The sequence below is a fragment of the Onychomys torridus genome, chromosome 12 (genome assembly GCF_903995425.1).
Source record: "Onychomys torridus chromosome 12, mOncTor1.1, whole genome shotgun sequence".
Taxonomy (NCBI): Eukaryota; Metazoa; Chordata; class Mammalia; order Rodentia; family Cricetidae; genus Onychomys; species Onychomys torridus.
In genome coordinates this window covers 28,944,426-28,950,440 of record NC_050454.1, presented here as the reverse complement: position 1 = coordinate 28,950,440, position 6,015 = coordinate 28,944,426, and positions in this window count along the sequence as shown.

Here is a 6,015-nt window from a genome sequence, read left to right as displayed (position 1 = left end):
TCCTATGGAATTAACATCCCGTTACATACCATTCTGTTAAATTATTCACTGAGCGTGAGGGAGCAGAAACGCAAAGAAAGGAGACCTTGGCTTTACCCACATATTTAGTGTGCCATTGGCATTATCGACATGTTTTAAAGAGGGAGAGGTCACTCTTTTTAACTCTGAGGCTTCACATTTGTACACACTCAACACTTCTCCTAATGGAGTCTTCAATTGTTTCCCGCTTTTACATGCCTGACAAGGTGCCTGCTGTCTACTTTGTTACCAGCTGTGATTTCCTTTGTCTATTTTTCTTCCTGTGATTTTACAGCATCTGTGCTTGCTGCAAACAAACAGAAGGGAAGGAAGGAAGGAAGGAAGGAAGGAAGGAAGGAAGGAAGGAAGGAAGGAAGGAAGGAAGGAAGGAAGGAAGAAAGAAGCCAAAACCCACTCTGTCTGACTATATTCCTTCTTGCGCAGAACACTACTGTGAAGGGTTTTATAATTGACCTTCCCCCATCCCCTCCCCCACCAAGCAGCATTTTCATGCATGATTAGACTCTAAACTGGAAAATGGTCCTTGAAGGCATAGAGCCACATCTGAAGCAGGCTTTATTTCCAGAGACCCAACCTTACCTGAGAGGGAATGTATGAGCAAGTGTTCAGAGGGATCCCATGTGTGCCCTGTAAGGAAGTGAGGATGTAAAGGTGCAAATGCAGCTCAGCAGGGGTGTGACCAGGTAAAGGCTCAGGCTTCACCCTGGAAAGCTCTGGACTGCAGAAGGGGTTTTTGCATGAAACCTGCCACTGCTGTAGGCAGTGGAGACGTGATCCAATTCCCTGCTACTGCTTCTGCCACACAGTCACCACAGTCACAGGCTTCTGAAGAAATTTGCAGTTACCCGAACAGGAAGTAACTAACAGCTGGAGAATTCACATCCGAAAGCTAAATTGATTAAAGCAATTGTAGGGGACCTGTGCAGGTCATTAATTGTCTCCTAATTAGAAAAAGATCAGAAATTAAATGAGTACCTGTCCTAGTTTAGGGGTTCTATTGCTGTGATAAAACATCATAACCAAAAGCAAGTTGGGGAGGAGAGGGTTTATTTGATCCTCATCAACTCCAGTCACAGATAGTTAACTGTGAATGAAGATAATCAAGGTGGACCCTGGAGGCAGGACCGGAGGCAGAGACCAAAGAAGATGCAGCTTCCTGGTTTTCTCAGCTTGCTTTCCTATATAACCCACCCAGGTAGTACCACTCACATTGAACTGGGCCCTTGTACATTAATCACCAGTCAAAAAATGCACCACGAGCCTATCTGGTGGTGTATGTTTTCTCAACTGATGTTCCTCTTCCCAAACAATTCTAGTTTGTGTCAAGATGTCAAACAAACAAGCAAGGAAGAATGATTTTTTTTTTTAAAGGTATGTTTATTGTACTCAATTTACCAGTCACAGTTGGTATTAATTGTTACTTGGGTCCTTAACTTATTGGAGGGTGATTAAGAAAAAAAAAAAGCGCAGGTCCCAGCTCAGCTGCCACATTTCTAAGTGTCATCATCAAACCCCAGCTCACTTACAAAGACCAATTTCAGGAGTCCTCCACTGGACTCTCCACAGGGGGAGCTGCAGCAAAATCAGTGTAGACCTGACTCAGAAAGACTCACAGACATCTCGGTGCCCACCTTCTATAATAATGCAAAGTGCTCACAGTTAAGAGTCCGTACAGTAGGGGCAGAGTGATGGCTCAGGGGTTAAGAGCACAGACTGCTTTTCCAGAAGACCCAAGTTTGATTCCCAGAACACATGTCAGCCACCTCACAACCACCACCTATAATTCCAGCTCTAAGGGAATTCAACATCGCTGGATTCTGTGGGCAGCAGTACCAACATATGTCCGCATGCACGACAGACAGACAGACAGACAGACACACGAGTAAACCATATGGTTTACTATACAGTAAACAATAGATAGCATCTTGTTTCCTTAGTAGCTATCTCAAGAAGTCAGGTATACAAACAGAAAGAAAACTGGAGTTCCTTTGGCCCTAGGAAAATTTTGACCCGTGTACTCTTCCTGCAATTCTAGGTGCTGTGGTCCTTAGAGCTTTCAACTGAGCAAGTGGCTGTTCACTTTTCTGGTTACCAAGAAGACAACTGTCATCTTGCATCTACTTTCTGTTCTTGTTTCATTCCCCCTTGTTGCTCTACAAATATGCCTCTCCATCTTCCCCAGAATGCATCAGCGTGGACTCTTAGCCTGGGTCTCCAAAGCAAAACAAAATAGACATCTCAACCAATAGATCCTAAGGCAATAATGGTACCCCCTAGAGATTCAGACTTTCAGTGTAATGTATGAATCCCCTATGTGGTGGAGTTCTGCTGTAAAAACAACATCAGGGGAGATATTTGCATAGAGAGAAGGCAATCCAGAGTCCTCTTCTTTTGTTCTTAATTCTGTCTAAACAAAGTCAATACTATTAAAATCTAAGTAGATGCTAAGGAGAAATCCCCAGGATGCTCCAAAGAATTTTCCTTCTGTTTCCATTTATTTTACAAATTGGCTCAGTGCCATGGACCCTATGGAGAGACAATGACATTTTTAAAAATGCAGAGGAGAAGGAGGCATCTTGGAATCTGCTTTTCCTCAAAGGAACTCAGAAGGTTGACTGGCCACGAGATGCATGAGGTACAGCTCTTTTCCACAACAGAGCTGCTGACTTGTCCAGCTGGCTGGAGACCAGTACTGGCTTCGTGTCACCAGCGGGTTCAAGACTCTGGTCTGCCCCCAAGTGATGTGTGGCATCACTATCATCTGGTGCTGACAGCTTCTACTGCTTCGGTCTGTAGCTGTTAGGATGGGCACAAGGCTAACTGTTCTCTCACCCTTATGTCACAGCTGTGGAAAATAGCCTCTGCTTTCTCCTCTGTCTGATTGCCTTTAGCATCTGGATTCCTTTTGCTCATGCTCTTTCCAGAGGCTGGTTTCTGCTTTTCTCCCTCACATCTGGAATCTAGCCAGAGTATACCAGAACAAGCTGTTACTAACATGTGAACCCTTTTGTAAGCGTGCTGATTGCGGCTTGGACAACCAGTTTTATCCAAGGTAGAAGCTTTCTGCTGCTTTGAGGGGGAAAAAATAAATGTCTAAAAATAAAACCTAGGCATAAAAATAGGGCCAAATACTCATTAACTGCCTCACTTCACTGAATGCTGAAACTATTTCTATAGTGTTAAATCAAGCTTTTATGTACTTTATTCGTGGTACTTTATCTTAGATGATGATAAGTAGGTTACTGTAATTAGTCATTTTATTCAAAATACATGAATTAAATTGTCTCCAGGACCCAATTTTCAGCTCATGCTTATGCTGACCCTTGGACTGCTTATGCTGACCCTTGGACTGGAGTACTTGTGTCCATGAGTCTTTGAGAATCTGCATTTTTGGCTGCTGTGGGGGGAGGCTGAAGAAGGACTCCAGCACTGAGTGCTTACTGTGCAGGGGGAAGAATTTAAACCTTAGTCTTGGTAGTTGGATTTAATTAGGATAATGTCACTTACGTATTTTAAGAATCTGATTCTTGACTGTTGTGTTGACAGTGAACTATAAGGAGGCAAGGACAGACAAGGATTATCATCCAGGTGTCTAGTTTTAGTTTCCACTTAAGAGACAGTAGTGCTTTGGTGCAGCAGGATGTTGAGGGAGTGGGAAAGAAGTAGACAGCAGACAAGTCAGTGGACTTGATATGGGGCTTGAAGAACTGGAAGAAACAAGCTTAATTTTTTTTCCCTTTGCTTAAACAACTGGAAGAATTTGAGATCAGTTCTTGGGATGAATACTTGAGGAAACCCATGATAATTCTTACCGTTTAGTTTTATTGAGAGAGGAGTACAAAATAATGAAAAGGTGTGCATACCCCAGGCTCACGAAGACTTTGTGAAGTCTGCAGAAGAGCACCAGGTTAAAAGACTTCGGCTCAGTGGAAAAGTTCCAGAATCCTTGGTTCCCACAGCACGCAGATCATGGAATAAAGGAACTCGCATACAGAGGCAGTGGTAGAGGGAGAAGAAAGGCTGGAACACTCCCTGCTTCTACACAATCAGGACAAGCAGAGAAGAAGCAGAAGACGACCAAGGGGTCCAACAGAAGGAAGAGCAGGGAGAACAGTACCTTGAAGCCAGAGCAGAGTCTTTTGGGGGGTGAGGTGGGGTGGGGTGGGGTGGGGGTAGGGGGTGGTGTGAGGGGTTTGGGGAGTAGTGCCAGCAGTCATCTGTGCCAATGGCACTCTGGGACTGAGTAAGACAATGAATGGTGTCCGATGGGAGTTTTTGATGACAGTGACAAAGGCCAATTTTGATATGGCCTACAAAGAGAAAGCCAGCATAGATTAAGCAGAGCCTGAAAAGGGAAAAATGAAGATGGTTACTTAGGGGACTTTTATGATGATTATGAAGGGAGAAATAGGTAGATTCATATACATACTTATATACAGGCAAAACACATATAGGTAAAATAAAATAAATCTTTAAAAATATGAGCTTATTAGTTACTAATATTCCCATTCATAGATTGTCATTGTGATATAGTGTCTATTAATACCGTGTACATGTAAATACATTTGTAAGAAGAAATACATCTTATTTTAATAATTAGTACTCTTTTTTAAGCTTTCATTTTGCCAACTATTCTAGCTTTTGCTCTGAAGGGATGGAAAGTAGTAGATAACAGCTTAGTCCTGTGGCAAATGTTGACCCTGTTAATATTTTAACATTGGTTTTTGTCTTTACTGCTCTTCTGAGTTTTGTGTAGCTATATTTTAATAAAAAATGAACAAGTTTAACAGAAAACGAACACATTTTAATAGAAAAATCAGAAATTGATTCAAGTTGAGGAAACTCTTTGCAAAAGTTGCAAATTCAATTATTTCCTTCTAGCCTTTAAAATGTAAAATTGAAACTATAAATTATTATGCTACTGGGTTTTGTTTTGATGGAGGAGTCTAATTTAAATTTTTAGAATAATTCTAATCATTCTAAGATTTTATATCTTATGGCACATTTAAAGCACATTCTCAATTGTAGAACTGCCAAATGATTCTTCAAAATCTTCTAGTGATTTTAAAACAAATTATATGCTATTCTTAAAGACACTGTTTCTCAAAGAGGAAAAATTAACGATAATCCCATCATTCAAGAAAATCAGTTCTATTTTATGTGAAACTATGTTGTATGTGGACAAGTGACTAATCATCTATATTAGTCACTTGTCTGTAGCTGTAATAACACACCATGACCAGAAGCAGCATGGAAGAAGGATCATATTTGGGCTTACAGTTCCAGAGGGATAAGTATCCGTCATGGTGGGGAATCATGATAGCAAGTGGCAGGCACAGTAGCAGGAACAGAAAGCTAAGAGATCATGTCTTTAACCACAAGAACAAGTGGGGGCTGGAGGCTGGAAGTGAGGCCAGACTATAAACTCTCAAAGTCCATACCCTACCCAGTGACATACTTTCTCTACCTTTAGCAAGGCTACACCAAGTAAACCTCCCCAAACAGGACCACTAACTGGGGACTAAGTGTTCAAAAGCCTGAGACTACGGGCAACATTCCTCTTTCAAACCACAGACTATGTGTTCTCCCCCACCCCCATTTTAACAGCAGCCTTGTGGTGTGCACTAAGGTTGGTGTCATGCTTTAGCTGTTTTTATTTGTGATTATAAATAATGCCACAGTTATCGCTGGCATTTAATATTGAATTGAATTTGGTTTTAGTATATTTTACTACAAAAACAATGTATTCACACTGTTGAAAGCTTTATAAATAACAGCTATTGTCTAGACAGCCACTGCAGGATCACTGCCAAATCCCTATTCATTCAACAGCCATTTATCAGCGACTAACATACGGCACACCCGGCTCTGGACATGCAGTCCATCCTTTAGCTTTAACGTTGTAATGTAGATTTAGTGACGGATCCTGCTAGTGTCCTGTATGCAAAAAAGGTGTGTGCTTCAAACAAACAAAGA